Genomic DNA, 19,491 nt, shown 5'->3' with positions numbered 1-19,491 from the left:
TCGGCAGAGTGGGAGGGGGAGTTGAAATGTTGGGCCATGGGGCGGTGTGGTTGATTGGTGCGGGTGTCCCGGAGATGTTCCCTAAAGCGCTCTGCTAGGAGGTGTCCAGTCTCCCCAATGTAGAGGAGACCGCAGCGGGAGCAACGGATACAATAAATGATATTAGTGGATGTGCAGGTAAAACTTTGATGGATGTGAAGGCTCCTTTAGGCCTTGGATAGAGGTGAGCGAGGAGGTGTGGGCGCAGGTTTTACAGTTCCTGCAGTGGCAGGGGAAAGTGCCAGGATGGGAGGGTGGTTTTAGGGGGGCGTGGACCTGACCAGGTAGTCACAAAGGGAATGGTCTTTGCGGAAGGCGGAAAGGGGTGGGGAGGGAAATATATCCCTGGTGGTGGGGTCTGTTTGGAGGTGGCGGAAATGTAGGCAGATAATTTGGTTTATGCGAAGGTTGGTCGGGTGGAAGGTGAGCACCAGGGGCGTTCTGTCCTTGTTACGGTTGGAGGATTGGGTTCTGAGGGCGGAGGTGTGAAATGTGGACGAGATGCGTTGGAGGGCATCTTTAACCACGTGGGAATGGAAATTGCGGTCTCTAAAGAAGGAGGTCATCTGGTGTGTTTTGTGCAGTCCTACTCATTAACCCCCCCACTTACTGCTTCTAAGTTATTTGCTGACACTCAGGTTACAATTGCCACTGCTCACTGCTTCTCTTCCAAATTCTCTCACTTGCAGCTCTTCTCCTGCACTTTCTCACTTTCGCTACTGTTATGGACCAGGACCGACCTCTCAAAATATTTTTAAGCAGGTAGCCCGGACTGTAACTTTGTTTTAGGTGAGTGTACAGTGGATATTCTCGGAGTGAATTAGCTGATTCAACTGCCAAGTTTCAAACAAACAGAATTTATTTACAAAATTACGGAATGAAGCATAAAGAACAGAAAATAGAATACCGGATAACTTATTACTGATGTTGTTCCGGAAATACTTGCAACAGTCCCAATAAACACATCCCTTAGCACAAACAGTAAAAATGAAATAAACCAGAGCATACAGGCTTGACGTTAGAGAGAGAGTACCCAGTTGGACTTTCCCCAGCAGCCTTTCTTCACAAACACTGCTGCTAAACTGAATTAAAAGCTCTAAAGGAAGGCCAGTTACACAGTTAGCTGGCCACTCCCCTTTGATTATACCTTTTTTAAGACATGAAAACCTTAGGCCAGAGGCATTACCTGTTAAGGATAAACAAAAGGGGCCCAATAAACCTTTTAAACCCAGCCCAGTTGGAGCCTGGCCAATTACCCCCTCTCTGGAGAAAACCTCAAGAGTATAGTAACCTTATAAAAATACCAACATTGTGACAGCCACACGTCTCCAAAGAAGCAAGGAGCAGGAGGGTTAGGGAGGGAAGAAATGATTGAGAAAAGTAATGAATGGGTGGATCAGGGAGCAGAAGGGTGTTTTAATAGGAAGATTGTCCATTTTGACCGGAAGAATAAAAAAGAAGCATGTTACCTAAATGATAAATGATGCAGAGCTCTGGTATTCACAGGGATTGAAGTGTACTCAGGCATGAATGGCAAAAGGTTAGTTAGCAGGTTCATTAAATAATTAGGAAAATTAACAAAATGTGAATATTTATTGTAAGGGGAATTAAGTACAAAAGGAGGGAAATTATGCTTTGGCTATATGGGGCATTAATGAGACGACATCTGGTGTGCTGTGCAAATTGGTCACTTTATTTAAGGGAGGATGTATGTATTTGCTGTAAGCTCAGAGAAGGTTTTCAAAATACATACCCAGAATGAATGGAATGTACCGTAAGGAAAGCTTGGACAGACTAGTTTTGTATCTGCTGGAATTTAAGAGTAAAAGGTGACTTGTTTGAAATGTGAAGGATCTCAACAGGACAGATGTGCAGAACATGTTTCCTCTTACAGGAGAAAAAAAACTATTCATCTAATCACTGTTTTAAATGGGTGACTACAAATCTTTTTTTATGAAAAAAAGATTTTTGAGATTTTCTACAAAGTTACAAAATTAGTACAAAATAGTGTATTCCACTTTACAATATAATAACAACATCAATATAAAATTAAGAAAACTAACTACTACTAATCTATTCTACAAACTACCAAAACACAAAATAGGATATCATACATTACTAACAATAACCAAAAAAAGGAGAAAATAAATAAGTAAATAAATAACTAGATACACATTCAAAATAAATTTATATCAAGTCATAACAAAACCCGTATTTATGTGGGATTCTTCCTCCGGGAGCCCCTGAACGAGCCAAAACCATCCCCACGGCTAAGCAAAGGCCCTAAACAATATGACCGATATATCTGCATCAATGTAGTTCAAAAAGGGCTGCCATGTTCTATAAAATAATTCTGTTTTTTGGTGCACCATATTCGTAAGGAAGTCCGGAGGGATATATTCCATAAGTATCCTATGCAAATTCGAAAGTCCAGGGGGACTGTCAGATACCCAATTTACTAAGATGTTTTTCCTTGCGCAAAAGGAAAGGATAGTCAATAATTTCCTCCCGTATGCATCTAGAGAGGGGAAATTTGGAGAGCTCAAAAGTAGAGACACTGAGTCCAACCTAATCTCCATTCCCAAAATCTTTGCCAAAGTATTCGCTACACTATCCCAATACCTGTGGATCTTATGGCATGTCCACAGACAATGAGTGAGGGTACCAACTTCTATTTTGCATTTAGGGCACATTAAAGATACTCCTGCCTTGAACTTTGCAAGTCGCTGTGGTGCCATGTGAGCCCTATGAAGTATCTTCAATTGAATAACCTGAGTTCTATTACAGATAGAAATCTTCCTAGCATTTTCCCAGACATCCTCCCACATCTCTAAGGAGATTTCCATCCCCAATTCTTGATTTCAGATTTTATATAACCGTTCCATGTCCTTCGATACCTTATTATGTAGTAAGTGGGAGAAAGTGAGGACTGCAGATGCTGGAGATCAGAGCTTAAAAATGTGTTGCTGGAAAAGCACAGCAGGTCAGGCAGCATTAAAGGAGTAGGAGAATCGACGTTTCGGGCATAAGCCCTTCTTCAGTAGTAAGTGGTAGACAGTACTGACCAAGGGTGAACCCATTGGCCAAAGCACTCTCCTTTCCAGATCCAATTTATAAGGATTAATTATCAATGTGGTTTTCTTTTGTATGAAGTCTCATATTTGAAAATATCGAAAAAGGTCTTTGCTACGCAACCCAAATATCTGACGTAACTGTTTGAAGGACATCATGACCTCCCCATCGAACAGATCTCCCAAACACGAGATATCTCTGGACTCCCAGATTTTAAATACAGCATCAGTCAGCCCTGGCTGGAATCCCAACATTCCACAATAGGGTATAAGGGGATGTTTTTTGTAGATGACCCTCATCCTGTCGCATTATCCTCCAAGCTTTTATTGTCTTAATACAGTAGGATTTTTACAATGATCCATAATAACTCTCATCTTATCCATAAATAATAGATTGATGAAGAGACATTTTGCATGGGAATCCTCAATATCTAACCAGGTTGATTGTGGGTCAAAGGAGACCCAGTCAGCTACGTAAGATAACAGAGAGCTCAATTGGTACCTCCTGAAATCCAGAAAATCCAGCTCAACCCTTACTTGTGGGAGCTACAGCTTATCTAATTTAATAAGGGCCCGACTATGACTCCAAATAAAGGAGCCGAGCCAACCATAGATCTTTCGCAGCGCCTGTCTCGGCAGCATCAAGGGGAGCATTCTCATATAGTATAAAAGGCAAGGTAGAATATTCATTTTAATCAAAGCTATTCTTACTAGCCAGAATATTGGGAGATCTTCCCAGCGTTGAAGGCCCTGTCTTATTTTCTCTAATAAGTGTGTATAGTTGGCTTTATACAGCTGACCAAATACCAGATTAATAAAAATACCTAAGTAAAGAAAACCTCCCAGTGACCACCGAAAGGGGAAACGGGATCCATCTGCTGGTAAGACCTTCTAGCAGCATGGCCTCCTATTTCATAAAATTGATTTTGTAACCTTAGACATACCAAATAAGTTAACCACTTGAATTAAGCGGGCACAGATGTCAATGGGTCATTTAAGAAAAGAAGGATGTCATCTGCATAGAGAGTGCATTTATGCTTACCCGATCCAACATCCGAGGCCGTTATATTAGGGTCAGTTTGTATAGCTTCCACCAGCGGCTCAATCACTAGCGTAAATAATAATGGTGAGAGAGGGCATTCCTGATGACAACCTCTGCCAACACTAAAGCTATCTGAACTTACACCATTGGTAATCACCGTTGCTTTGTGGTCATTATATAATACTGTAACCCATTTAGTAAAGACCTCTCCAACACCAAACCGTTCCAAAGTATAAAAGAGATATGGCCATTCTACCCGATCGAATGCCTTCTATGCATCAAGGGAGACAACTAATCCCAGTATTGCTCCCTGCTGGCAGGCTTGTACCATGTTCTGGATTAGTGGTGCTGGAAGAGCACAGCAGTTCAAGCAGCATCCGAGGAGCAGTGCCCTGTTTAAGACTTTTCTAATGTTATTAGTTGATCTGCGACCCTTTATAAACCCCGTCTGATCCTCTTTTATAATGAATGGTAAATCCCTCTCCAATCTTAATGCCAACATTTTTCAGAGAATTCTAAAATCCACATTCAATAAGGATATGGGTCCGTACGAAGAGCAATCATCTGGGGCTTTTCCTTTCTTGAGAATGAGAGAAATATTTGCTTCTCTCAGGGAAGGCGGGAGGCAACCCTGACTGTGTGAATAATTATACATATGTATAAGTGGCCTGACTAATTCAACTATAAATTCTTTATAGAACGCAGCCTGGAATCCATCCGGTCTGAGCACTTTACTGCTCTGGAGCTGCCTCACCGCCTCCTGTACTTCCTAGGTTGTCAGGGGGGCTTTCAAGAACGACACCTGCTCCGAGGTTAGGCCTGGGAGGGCCAGATTTTTAAAAAAGGACTCCCATCTTCCTCGTTCTATCCTCACAGCCCTCCGACTTATACAATTCCAAATAGAACTTTCTAAAGGCTGCATGAATCTTTTTACGATCACAAGTCAGGGTACCAGCACTCTCTCTAATAGACATAATAGATTGGGGAGCCTTTTTCTTTTTGGCAAGGTATGTTAGATACCTGCCAGGCTTATCGCCGTATTCAAATAATCTCTGCTTTGCAATAATATCTCCATTTTTGCTGTTTGAGTAAGTGCGGTATTCAAAGTTGCCCAGAGGGCTGTGATCCGCTGTAGTTTAGTAATGGAGGGCCTGTCAACATATGCTGTCTCAGCTGCCTTCAGGCGACCTCGAGCAGACGCTGTTGTTCTCCCTTTTGTCTTTTCTGGGTCGCAGAATATGAACTAATCAAACCTCGCACGTATGCCTTAGCTGTCTCCCACATCACCGATGGGTTACTGGCCATGTCTCAGTTGATATCCCAGAAAGTTTTAAATTCCTGCGAGAAATACTTTATGAACTTACTATCCTTCAATAGGAAAGGGTCCATACACCAATGTCGGGAACCCATCTCGTCATTACTACTCTTAACCTCCATATATATTGTGGCGTGGTTGGAAATAGTTATATTACCCATTTTACAAAACAATATCGAATTCAGAAAGGTCGAACGGACAAGAAAAAAATCAATTCTGGTATGGCATTTGTGTGGATTAGAATAAAAAGTAAAATCTCTACCCTCAGGGTGAAGACACCTCCACATATCTACCAGCCCCATATTCAGATCAGCCAATTGCCTAGGTCTCAGAGATATACCCGGGGAGCTCCTAGGTATCCTGTCCACCTCGGGGTCGATGATACAATTAAAATCTCCCCCTATGATTGTGTGGCGCACCCGGAGAGCCATCAACTTGGAGAATGCTTCTGTTACAAATTTAAAAGGGTGTGCCGGGGGGGCAGTAAAGATTCAAAATCCCGTATTCCTCTCCAAATATTAGGGCTTTAAGTAATGTATGCTGTCCAGACTCATCTTTTATCTGGCTTAGCATTTGGAAGGGAAGATTCTTCCGAATAAGAATGGCCACTCCCCTACGTTTTGAGCTGAAAGATGAAAAGAACACCTGGCCAAATCCAACCTGTTGCAGCTTTGAATGCTCCTTATCAAGTAGATGTGTCTCTGATAGAAGGGATACATTAACCCTTTCTTTTTTCAGACTTGACAAGATCTTTTTCCTTTTGATTGGTGAGTGACTTCCCTTGATATTCCAGGTGCACCACCTAAACGAATGACTAACCATGATCAAGCCTGAGACCCCCCAGGAGGAAAAACCCCACCCAAAAGACATTGAGTAGAAAAACCATAAACAATTCACATATAAGAATACCCTTCAAAACAACTAAATCAAAACAGCTAAGAACTACTCCTAAAAAAAACATAAAACATATTTAAAAGGAGACTTTCCCCCTTGTCCACAGGAGGCACTTCTACCTTCCAGTAATTCCACCATAACATCTCCCAGCTCGAGCCATGCCCTCGGCCCAGACATCACAAAGTAGAGTAAATAAATGCCAATATCTTATAATACAGGAGTTAAAAGTGGGTGACCAACCCATCCCCTCCATACTATTACCTAGGTACACTTAACAAAACAACAACATAAGATAAAAATATATAAAATTACAAAATTACAATCCCAGCAAGTATTAAGCAACAAACAACAACTCAAAAACAATCCCCAATAATTGGATAAACCGAGCGAGTTATAGAAAGGAGTCAAAAGAAAAGAGAAAGAACGAGCCTCCCCACCCCCGCCCGAGGAAATATGGAAAAGAGAAAGAGGAGAAGAGAAAACAAAAAAGGAAGCAAAATAAAGTCATTATCCATATTGTTCATGTCCTGCAGTCCATTTGAGAGCATCTAAGAATTCTTTTACTTTTTCCGGTGATCCGAAGTTATACACAGATCCTCCATGACTAAAGCGCAGTGTGGCCAGATATCGCATGGAATATTGAATATTTAAATCCCTCAGACGCTTCTTCACCGCATCGGATGCCTTCCTCTTGTGAACCACAATTGGAGAGAAATCCTGGAACAGCATTATTTTAGAGCCCTTGTATACCATGGAATGGGGATCCTTCCCCAAAACTCTGGAGGCCTCCAGCAGTATTTGTTTTTCCCTGTAATGTTGAAGTCGAACTAGGATCGGGTGGGGGTGCTGGTCCGACCCAGGCCTGTGCATAGCAACCCAGTTGGGCCCGCTCAACCCGCACCAGGCCCAGCTTCGACTCCAATTTCAACAGCTGTGGGAGCCATTGCTCCAAAAAATCAACAAGCTGACCTTCCTCCTCCTGTTCGGGAAGGCCCAGCAACTGAATATTTTTCTGATGATCTCGATTTTCGATTACCTGTTGCGAACTTTGTGAACCTTTGCCTTTGGTCATTTTAAAATGCATCAAACTGCTGCTGCGAAAAAAGCTATTTTAAATAATTTAACAAGTGAGGTGAGAGTGTATACCCCACTTTGCCTGGGTCTTGGGCAGAGCTCAGCAGACTCAGACCTACTGGGTTGCTGAGATCTTGGATCTTTGACTACAGATCTCTAAATTGCAACCCTAGTTCTTGATTTTCTTTTCTCTCAGCGGATCATGAGCCTCTCATGGGTGCACTTTGAGCGGGCCCAACCGGGTTGCTATCGCAAGCCCGGGTCGAACCAGCGCCCCTGCCCGGTCCTCGTTCGACTTCAACATTACAGGGAAAAACAAATGTTGCTGGAGGCCTCCAGAAAGACCCCCATTCCATGGTATACAAGGGCTCCAAAATAATGTTGTTCCAGGACTTCTCTCCAGTTGTGGTTCGCAAGAGGAAGGCATTCGATGAGGCGAAGAAGCGTCTGAGGGATTTAAATATTCAATATTCCATGCGATATCTGGCAATGCTGCGCTTCAGTCATGGAGGATCTATGTATAACTGGATCACCAGAAAAAGTAAAAGAATTCTTGGATGATCTCTTCATGGCAGAAGCAGAGCTGTTGAATATTTTTAATACAGAGGGACATATAATATTGTTTAGCAAAGAGTTGAAAAATTATATAGATGAGAATGTGCATGTCAGTTTACAGTTGGATCAGCCATGATCCTATTGAATGGCAGAGCAGGCTCCAGGGGCTCACTCAGCTACCCTTCATCTGAATCTGTATGTTCATATAAGCATGTGTTTGTATGTTGGGGACCTGAAAGGTTGGAGAGTGGCAGAGTCAACAAAGGCAGTGAGTGGGAGGGATAAGGGTGTAGAGAGTTGAGGAGTAGGATGGTCAGTGAGCTGGAGGGTGCAAGGGAAGTGTGGGACAGCAAAAGCAGTGAGCAATAGGTAATTAGAGGGAGCTAGCATATTTTAATTAGTTATTTTAAAACATTTAATTACAAATGTCAAAATTTACAACATTGAAACTTAAAGTGTGTCTGTCACACTTTAATATTTATTTTCTGATTAACGTAGTCCTACAAAACCCAATGGCAGATATTATGCTTATAATAGAAAATCTGATCCACTTAGAGGTATAGAATCATTGAGATGTACAGCATGGAAACAGACACTTCGGTCCAACTCGTCCATGCTGACCATATATCCTAACCTAATCTATTCCCATTTGCCAGCACTTGGCCCATAAACCTCTAAACCCTTCCTCATCATATACCCATCCAGATGCCTTTTAAATGTTAAAAATCACACAATACCAGGTTATAGTCCAACAGGTTTAATTGGAAGCACACTAGCTTTAGGAGCGTCACTCCTTCATTAGGTGGTAGTGGAGGGCTCAATCCTAATACACAGAATTTATAGCAAAAATTTACAGTGTGATGTAACTGAGCAATTGATTGTCTGTTAAGCCTTTCATCTGTTAGAATACCATGACAGTTTCACTTCTTTCATGTGTAAATCACAAAACCTTTTTTTAAAAAAAAGTTGCATTCTCAGGTTAGCTGTTAACAGTGGTGATAGCTAAACAATATGTTGAAGGTGTTAGCCCCCTGTGTTCTCTGTCTATGCCATGATGTTTAGATTGATTCTAATCTTAAAAGTGAGATAACGGAGTTTTACATTAATTCATGCAGTTTTTGAGCAAAGTACAATGTAACCTTGCAAGTACAAATTCACCCCACAAAATATATGTGTGCATGTGGGTCTTTGTCTGTCTGTGTGTGTCTGTCTGGGTTGGGGGTTGTGAGTGTGAGAAAGTATATATGTGTGTGTGTAGTAAGTGCAGAGTGTCTTAAGTCTGTGAGGGGGTGCATGCGTGAGTGTGGGAGTGTGTGTGTCTGTAAGGGTGTGTGTGGGTGTCTGTGTGCGTGTCTGTGTATATGTGTGTCCGTGTGTATGTGTGTATAGGAGTGCCTGTGTGTGAGAGTGTGTGTGTTTGTAGGAGTATCTGTGTGTGTGTATAGTGCAATGGTGGTCACCTGCAACATCCTTATAAATCTTTTCTGAACCATTTCAAGTTTCATAATGTCCTTCCAATAGGAGGGAGGCAAGAATTGCACACAATACTCCAAACGTGGCCTAACCAATTTCCTGTACAGCTGCAAAATGACCTCCCAACTCCTGTACTCAATGCTCTGACCAACAAGAGCAGCATACAAAATGCTTTGTTCATTATCCTATCTACTTATAATTTTTCACTTAAACTTTCAGTTTTAGGAACACAACTACAACCTCAAGTGAGGAACTACAAAACTCCAAACTCGCTTTGTTTCTTTGCAGCATTAAGTATCATCCCATTTATTGCTATTCCTTTGTTTTGGAGCACTACATTATAAAATATATTCTCTCATACTTCTCTGTTTCATTTTCCACTTTTCTGCCAAACATACCATTCTACCTACATCTACATGCAACCCTGCATTTATCAAATATTTCTGAAAATCCATAAATAATTGGAGTACAATGTGCAGTACTGGTCACTGAATTATAGTAAAGATGTGATTGCATACAAGAGGGTGCAGAGGAGATTTACCAGGATGTTCCATAGGCTGATGAGTCTTAAGATATGAGGACAGATTGAATGAGCAAGGTTTGTTTTCTTCAGAGCAGTGAAGGTTGAAAGGAGAACTGATAGAGGTATATAAGATTATGACCGGATAGGTCCGAAGGCACTTCTTTCTATTAGTACAATGACCAGAGCTCATAGATTAAGGTAAGCAGTAAAAGGCCAAGTGGAGAGTTGAGGAGAAGCTTTTGCATTCACAGTGTCGAGAATGTACTGCCTAAAAGAGGGTTGAGTCAGAAGCTTTCATAATGTTTCAGAAGCATTTTGATATTCAGTTGCGTTGCCATAACTCCAGGTATGTGGGCCAATAGCTAGAAAATTACATTTGTGTCGTCAGTTCTTTGTTGATTGAAGCAGACATGATGAGCTGAATAGCCAGATTGCTTCTGTAAAAACAGAAAGAACTGCGGATGCTAGAAATCAGAAACAACAACAGAAATTGCTGGAAAGGCTCAGTAAGTCTGGCAGCATCTGCAGAGAGAAATCAGAGTTTCAGGTTCAGTGCCCCTTCCTCAGAACTCAGTGTTCTCACTTCCTGACTCCCCAAACATCTACAAGGATCAAGTCAGGAGTATGGTGGTATATTCCCCACTTGGAGTACGATGTAAATTCCCCTCCAAGCCATTCACCATCCTGACTGGGAAATAGGTCACTATTCCTTCATTGCAATTGGCAAAATCCTGGAATTCTCTCCCTAAGGGCATTGTGGGTCTACCTACAGCATATAAACTGCAAAGGTTTAAGAAGGCAGCTCATCATAACCCTCTCAAGGTCAACTAGAGACAGGAAATAAATTTTGGCAAGCTAGTGATGCCCTCATCCCACAAGAGAATAAAGAAATTAAGTTGGAGTTTTCCTGGGTTAGATAGTTCTGGTTTTACTCCCATACTCAAATGCAATGTACTTCAGATGTCTTCCTATGAATGATATCCTAGACTTTCCAGTGACAAGGCAATCTGGCAAAATAAGAGAATGTGGGGAAAAAATTCAGAATTTTATTGTTTTCAAAATTGGGAGATAATTCAATTCATGTAACATTCTATTGTATGACTTCAGAAGCAGTTCAAAACAGTTTGATTGAGTGGAAAAATATTGCAAGCAATTTGCAGAAAGTAAGCTGTTGCACGATCAGTTGATCTGTTTTTCCAATTTTGGTTGAGTAAAGAATGTTGGTTAGGATCATTTCCTGCAATTTTAATAATGTTGAAATATATTTCACATTCACAGGAGGACACTACATTAAGTTGTCAACATTTTGAGGAATAACTAACCTAGAAGATCACATCTCCAACGATGGAACACAATCACAATGCTACATGAAATATGTCCATGTTAAAGTCTGTTGGATATTGGGGTCCCTTAAAAAACTGATTTTGTAAGCATAAGACACTGGAGCAGAACTTAGGCCACTCGAGTCTGCTCTGTCATTCAATCATGGCTGGTAAGTTTCTCAACACCATTCTCCTGTTTTCTTCCCATAACCCTTGATCCCCTTGACAATCAAGAACCTATCTATCTCAGCCTTAAATATACTCAATGACTGAGCCTCCACAGCATTCTGTGGCAATAAATTCCATGGATTCACCAATCTCTGGATGAAGAAGTTTCTGCTCATCTCTGTTCTAAAGGATCTTCCCTTTACTCTAAGGCTGTGCCCTTGGGTCCTAGTCTCTCCTCCTTATGGAAACATTTTCCCAATGTCCACTCTGTCCAGGTTGTTCAGCATTCTGTTTCAATTAGATCCCCCTTCATCCTTCTAAACTCCATCGAGTATAAATGCAGAGTTGTCAAACATTCCTCAATTGTAAAGACTTTCATTCCTGGGATCATTTTTGTGAACCTCATCTGGACCCACTCCAGGGCCAGTACATCCTGCCTGAGATATGGGACCCAAAATTGCTCATAATACCCTAAATGTGGTCTGGCCAGAGCCTAAAATCTCAGAGGTACACCCTTGCTTGAATATTTTAGTCCTCTTGAAATAAATGCCTTTACCGTACTTGCCTGACTCAACCTGCAAATTAGCCTTGAGAGAATCCTGGGCTAGGACTCCCAAGTCACTTTGCACTTCAGATTTCTGAATTTTCTCCCCATTTAGAAAATAGTCTATGCCTCTATTCCTCGTACCCAAAGTACATGACCTCACACTTTCCCATATTGTACTCCATTTGCCAATTCTTTGCCCATTCTTGTCCAAATCCTTCTGCAGCCTCCCTACCTCCTTAATATTACCTGTCCGTCCATCTATCTGCAAACTTAGCCAGAATGCCCTCAGTTCCTTCATCTAGATCATTAATGTATAAAATGAGAAGTGTGGTCCCAACACTGACCCATGCGAAGCACCACTTTTCACTGGCTGCCATCCTGATAAGGACTATATTATCCCCACTCTCTACTTTCTGCCTACAGCCAATCATCTATCCATGTTCGTACCTTGCCTCTTAACACCATGGGCCCTTACCTCTCAGCAGCTTTCTGTGCAGCACCTTGTCAAAGGGCTTCTGGAAGTCCAAGTAGATAACCTCCTTTGGTTCTCCTTGGTTGAACCTGCTCCTTACCTCCTCAAAGAATTCTAACAGATTTGTCAGGCATGATCTCTCAATGCTGACTGTGTCCAGTTTTGGTCCCCACACCTCAGGAAGGACATACTGGCACTGGAACGAGTCCAACGGAGATTCACACGGATGATCCCTGGAATGACAGGTCTAACATATGAGGAACGGCTGAGGATACTGGGATTGTATTCATTGGAGTTTAGAAGATTAAGGGGAGACTTAATAGAGACGTACAAAATAATACATGGCTTGGAAAAGGTGGATGCTAGGAAATTGTTTCAGTTAAACGAGGAGACTAGGACCCGTGGACACAGCCTTAGAATTAGAGGGGGTCATTTCAGAACAGAAATGCGGAGACATTTCTTCAGCCAGAGAGTGGTGGGCCTGTGGAATTCATTGCCACGGAGTGCAGTGGAAGCCGGGACGCTAAATGTCTTCAAGGCCGAGATTGATAGATTCTTGTTGTCTAGAGGAATTAAGGGCTACGGGGAGAACGCTGGTAAGTGGAGCTGAAATGCGCATCAGCCATGATTGAATGGCGGAGTGGACTCGATGGGCCGAATGGCCTTACTTCCACTCCTATGTCTTATGGTCTTATGACTTTGCCTTATTTTATCAGGCATTTTCAACTATTCAAAAATCTCATCCTTCACAATGGACAGCAAAATCTTATCAATAACTGAGGTCAGGCTAAAAGGCCTTTTGCCTTACTCCTTTTTTAAACAAGCGGTTACATTACGATTTTCCAGTCCTCTGGGATGCTCCTCTACTCCAGCAATTCCTGGAAGATCACCACTAATGCTCCACTATCTCTTCAGCTATCTTCTTCAGAACTCTGGGGTGTAGAAATGTAGTACAGGTAATTTATCCACCTTCAGCATTTGTCATGTAGAATGAAATTTCATTTAATAGCTTTAGCAGCAGTATTTAATTTTCTAAAATTCTTGCATGGGTAAACAAAAGTGAAGAATTATGAGAAACATGAAAGTCACGATGCAAGTTGAATTAGCATCAACAATTTATCTGGTGCCAAATGTACCCTAACATAAGTGTATTGTTTTTGAAAATGAGAAGATTTTGTTCTTAGAAGGAATGAAAACTAACCTCCAATGGAGGTGGGCAAGAGGTCAGCAATCATCTGACATCATTAGTAGCTGTCCCATAGCCATTGGCCAAAAGTGGCCAGAAAGATGTTTGAACGACAGACCCCATAACAGGCATAATAGCAAGGAAAGGAAGGAAGGATGAAGCAAGAAGATCCCAGGAGATGAGTCACACCATCTGCTTGGGGGAAGACCAGGATACCACCAAAGAGTACTAGAGTCCACCACAAAAGGGCATGGGACCACTGGGACATGGGAGTGCGTTGCCATTCTATTCCATTCTGCAGACGGTTCTGGCATCAATATTCTCATCTGTCATAGGTTATATATTTCTTTCCTTTGCCCAATTAACTAAGGGTACCATATCTAAACTACTGTTCCTCAATAAACTTCCAGAAAATTGCTATAAATCATCGCCTGCCTCCATTAGGGAACTCTGATCATGAACCTCTAACATCAGCAAGTCTACTTCTTTCTTATGGGAGTGTATAAAATGTGACTTCACTTTGAACAGACCTCGAATGGGTATATTTTTTGAACACAACAAGCAAACACACACCTGAATTGCAAGCAAATCTTAACTATAAAATCCAAGAAAAACTTTGCTGAATCATTTTGCAATAACATAGTACAGTGACTGTTATGAGAGATTTACTGGTTGGATGTCATATGTGTACAGTGTATAACAACTATCAATTTGCACACAAACATGGATCTCATTCCTGCTTTTTTGAATTATACAATTGTACCGCGCAGCATTTTGTAAAATATAATTTTTTGTATTTTTAACTTTAATAACTCTGCTTGTGGTATTGACACACAGGGTGTGCTGTGTTGCATTGCAGGACAGTAATGAGACCTGTGTAAATCTTTATAACTCCTGAAGGACTGCTGAGTTTATTAATCCCCATTAGTTGGGAATTTGATTAAACATGACTGCAAGATTGAGATCTGAAATACTGTGGATTCTTAAAACAGATCCCTGTTGAAGAGAGATTAAAGTGGTGCTAGGGGCTGGAGGCACATACGTTTCCACTGAAAGCTGGTGTTGCTAATTGTTTGATATTTCTCAGTCTCTGCAGGGCAACTTTTTTCTTCATTCACAATTGAATTGAAGGGCTATTTAGCACCATAAAGTGGGCCTAATTCAGTCTGTGGATCAGGCATTATAAACCTATGACATAGACCACTGACACATTGTGAGGGCTGACACTTGAAAATGGCTGTATGGATAAAGTGAGAGAAGGCAAGTTGCAGAAGAGAGTCAGCAAGAGAGTTTGGGCAAGCAAGTGCAACAAGCTGACAATCTGTCTAAATGTTGCCAGGGAATTTATTTTGTGACTTTACAAGTAAAATATAATTAGCTCTGAAAGGTCAATCAAGTATGTTGCTGTCATCTTCTGTGGAACCGGTTTTCCAACAGTTTCTAGTCATGGCATCAAAAGAAATCAAATTCTACTCAACTCACATTGCAAAGATTGCAGTATAAAAATGTATAATGCATACTACACTAATAAATACATAGATATTAAAAATATATTTGTAGAATTTGAAATAAACAGATTTTCCATTCAGGTGAGTAGCAGTCAGTCATCATCTAGCTAGTGCACCCTCTGTGGTAAAGCATCTGCCAATCAGTGCAATTTTTCAACCAAACAGTCAGCATTCTCCTCTCCTTCAGTACAAATTTTAGTTATCTCCCTTGAATTAGTACTCTTGGAAAGTGTCCTGATGAGTACAAGATGAAAAGTCCTTTACATTGATTCCAGACTTCCATCTGGTCTCATGATCTCAGGTCAAGTACAGTAAAGGAAATCTCCTGCTTATTATAACTCACTGCACCTCTAACTTTTGCTGCTACTAAATCAGTACCCCTCCATGTTTGCCAGAGGAAGTGGTAGATGCAGGTACAGTTACAGCATTTAAAAGACATTTAAACAGATACTTGAATAGGAAACGTTTAGAGGGATGCTAGTAGCATTCGTAACAAGGTAGATGAGTTAACAGCATAGATCATCACGACTGAATATGATTTTGTAGCCATTGCGGAGACATGGTTGCAGGATGATCACGACTGGGAGTTAAATATCCAGGGGTATCAGACTATTTGGAAGGACAGACAGGGAGATAAGTGTTATAATATAAGGGAGGTGGTGTAGCTCTGATATTTAAGGATGACATCAGGGCAGGGGATGAGAGATGATATAGGTTCTATGGAGAATAAGGAGGAGAAAGTGAGGACTGCAGATGCTGGAGATCAGAGCTGAAAAATGTGTTGCTGGAAAAGCGCAGCAGGTCAGGCAGCATCCAAGGAGCAGGAGAATCGACGTTTCGGGCATAAGCCCTTTGTTTTTAAGGTTGGGGTGGAAGGTGTTAGTAAAGTGGATGAACTGTTCAACCTCCTCGTGGGAGCACGAGGTAGTGCAGAAGGGCTTATGCCCGAAACGTCGATTCTCCAGCTCCTTGGATGCTGCCTGACCTGCTGCGCTTTTCCAGCAACACATTTTTCAGCTCTATGGAGAATAAGGTTGAATTCATTTCAGTGGAAATTAGAAATTCTAAGAAGAAAAAGTCACTGATAGGTGTAGTTTATAGGCCACATAATATCACATCGGAGCGGGCAATAACTAAGAAATAACTAATGCCTGTAAAAATGGTACAGCAATTATCATGGGGGTTTTTAAATCAACATGTCAATTGGTCAAACCAGGTCAGTCAGGAGGTGTTCATTGAATGGATCCACGATAATTTTCTTGAACAGTATATAATGGAGCCGACGAGGGAGCAAGCTATCCTAGATCTGGTCCTGTGTAATGAGACAGGAACCACAAACGAAGCTGCATTACAACATTATTTCAATAAGCCACCACACATTGCAGCACAGAGGAACGATGCAGAGCAGAGGAAAATCACCTATACAGTGTATTCAAAAGAATGGTACTCAATGAACACATCTGCCGATTTCCAGCAACAAATCCCAACAAACAGACACAACAAGACCAGTAACCTTAGCCACTCTCCCCTACATCAAAGACATCTCAGAATTACTGCCAGACTACTCAGACCTCTTGGCATCATGGTAGACCACAAACCCACCATCACACTAAAACAGCAGCTAATTAACTTGAAAGCCTCTTTACAGACAAGCAAAATAATGTCATTTACAAAATACCTTGCAAGAACTGTAACAAACACTATATTAGACAAACAGGCAGAAAACTAGCCACCAGGATACATGAACATCAACTAGCCACAAAAAAGACATGACCCACTCTCAGTAGTATCCTTACATACAGATGAGGAAGGATATCACTTCGACTGGGACAACACATCCATCATAGGACAAGCCAAACAGAGACACACACGAGAATTCCTGGAAGTGTAGCATTCCAACAGGAAATCTATCAACAAACACATTGACCTGGATCCCATTTACCTCCCTCTGAGAAAAAGTACAGGAAATGAAGTCACCACAGGAAATGACATCACCAACACAAGGAAACCCAAACATATAAATAGAAAGCGGGTAGCACCACTAGTGCTTCATCTGGAGGCTGACTGAAGATGTTACTTATTATGGTGATGAAATGTCTGAAAATCAACCTTCCAGCTCAGTGAGCAAGCCTACATCCATAGAGAATTATGAAGGAAATAGGTGAGATAGAAGTAGAGTGAATGTTTCTACTGGCAGGTGAAACTAGGACAAGAGGGCAGAGCCTCAAAATTAGGGGGACCAGACTGAGGACTGAATTGAGAAGTAATTTCTTCACCCAGAAGGTTGTGAATCTATGGAATTCCCTGTGCAGTGAAGAGATTAAAGCTAAGATAGATAATTTTTTGAACAGTAAAGGAATGAAAGATTATGGTGAAGGGCAAGTAAGTGGAGCTGAGGCCACAAAAAGATCAGCCATGATCTTATTGAAGGCAGAGCAGGCTCAAAAGGCCAGGTGGCCTACTTCTGCTTCTAGTTCTTTTGTGATGGGAAGGGTTTAGAGGGATATGGGCCAAATGCAAACAAATGGGACTTGTTACATTTGGGAAACCTGGTTGGCATGGATGAGTTGGACCAAAGCATCTGTTCCCATGCTGTATAACTTAATGACTCTGGGACATCTTCAAGAAAAGTCTTAGAGCAGAACACCGGGAAATATTTGTGTTTTTAATGAAAGTTGCAAAATTAGGAACCATAAATATATTTTTAAAATTGCTAATCAAACCTGCAAAGAACTCAGGAGTAACTTTGTCACACAGAGTAGCTAGGATACGGAACTTGCTATAAAGGACTAGTTGTGATGATTAGAATGCATTTAAGGGAAGCGAGATTAATCATGCGTGAGAATGCAAGAAAATAATATGCTGTTATGTTCTGTTGAAGTAGGGTAGTGGAGGTTTGAGTGAAGTATGAACACGTATGGGATGAATTGAGCAAAATAAATAATCAAATAATGGAGGAAGGTTTGTAATAGAGTTCTTCAGGAGTCAGTATTAGGACCCTTGCTTTTCAAGGTATACATAAAATAATGATATGGATCTTGGTGTGAGGGAACAATTTCAAAATTTCTACATGACGTTAAACTTGGATTGCAAACTGTGAGGTGAACAGGGATCTTGGTGTGAGGGAACAATTTCAAAATTTCTACATGACATTAAACTTGGATTGCAAACTGTGAGGTGGACAGTGTGGAACTTCGAAAGAACAGTGATAAGGCGATGAAGTGGGCAAACAGGCCATTCAGCCCAACGAGTCCACACTGACCCTCTGAAGAGTAACCCACCCAGAGCCTTTCTCCTACCCTATTCCTCTACATTTACCCCTGACTAATGCACCTAATCTACACATCCCTGAACACGATGGGCAATTTAGCATGGCCAATTCACCTAACCTGCACATCTTTAGATTGTGGGACGAAACTGGAGCACCCGGAGGAAACTTTGCAGACATGGGGAAAATGTGCAAACTCCACACACACAGTTTAGATAGTGTGATGCTGTTGCAACTCAAAACAAAAAGAAAGGGGAAGAGGGCATGAATTTAAAGTACTGTGCAAATGAAGCAAGGGCGATGTAAGAAAAATGTTTTTCATACCAGGTGGTTAGGGTATGGAATGCAGTGCCTGGAAAGGTCGTGGAGGCAGGTTCAGTTGAGGCATTCAAAAGAGAATTGGATGCTTACCTGAATAGAAATAGTACACAGGGAAATGGGGGAAAGGCAGGAGATTGGCAATAGGTAATAGAACAAGAACAGGTATGACGGACTGAATGGCCTCTTTCCGTATTGTAAGAATTCTATGATTCTGTTGTGGATCTGACTGTAACAAATCAGGAGTCAATAATGCAACTGCAACACCAAATTGAGATGCAGAGAGGCTGGGTGAGTCAGGCAATGTTTTTCATGGGTCTCCTTTGCCTGGCCAGAGTAGCTCTTTGCAGAAAAGGTTCAGGCTGGTATGGCTTGCTCTGCCACCTTCTTTTCTGTGGTTTGTCTACTTTATTTAGTCCTGCAGATGGACCATGTAGTGTTTGTTTTATCCATGTTATGTCACCAGGAGATATTACAAGGCCTGAAGGCCAGCTTTTCAAATATTTACGGAATGCAAGGATATCTGGCAAGACCAGCACTTGTTATATTCTGGATTAGTGGTGCTGGAAGAGCACAGCAATTCAGGCAGCATCCGAGGACAGGCAAAATCGACGTTTCGGGCAAAAGCCCTTCATCAGGAATAAAGGCAGAGAGCCTGAAGCATGGAGAGATAAGCTAGAGGAGGGTAGGGGTGGGGAGAGAGTGGCATAGAGTAC

The 19,491-nt window shown here is 41.6% G+C and overlaps 1 long non-coding RNA gene across 1 annotated transcript in view; it reads left to right on the top strand.

Moving 5' to 3' along the window:
- Nucleotides 1-11,524, top strand: part of LOC122552643 — a 14,505-nt gene extending 2,981 nt beyond the window's left edge. The window contains exons 2-3 of the long non-coding RNA XR_006312436.1: nt 729-828; nt 11,265-11,524. This is a non-coding gene — a long non-coding RNA (uncharacterized LOC122552643). The remainder of the gene's footprint in view (nt 1-728; nt 829-11,264) is intronic.
- Nucleotides 11,525-19,491: the final 7,967 nt, after the last annotated feature.

Source organism: Chiloscyllium plagiosum, chromosome 9 (assembly GCF_004010195.1).
Source record: "Chiloscyllium plagiosum isolate BGI_BamShark_2017 chromosome 9, ASM401019v2, whole genome shotgun sequence".
Classification (NCBI taxonomy): Eukaryota; Metazoa; Chordata; class Chondrichthyes; order Orectolobiformes; family Hemiscylliidae; genus Chiloscyllium; species Chiloscyllium plagiosum.
Note: the sequence above shows the minus strand (reverse complement) of the source record. Positions and strands in the feature narration are given on the sequence as shown.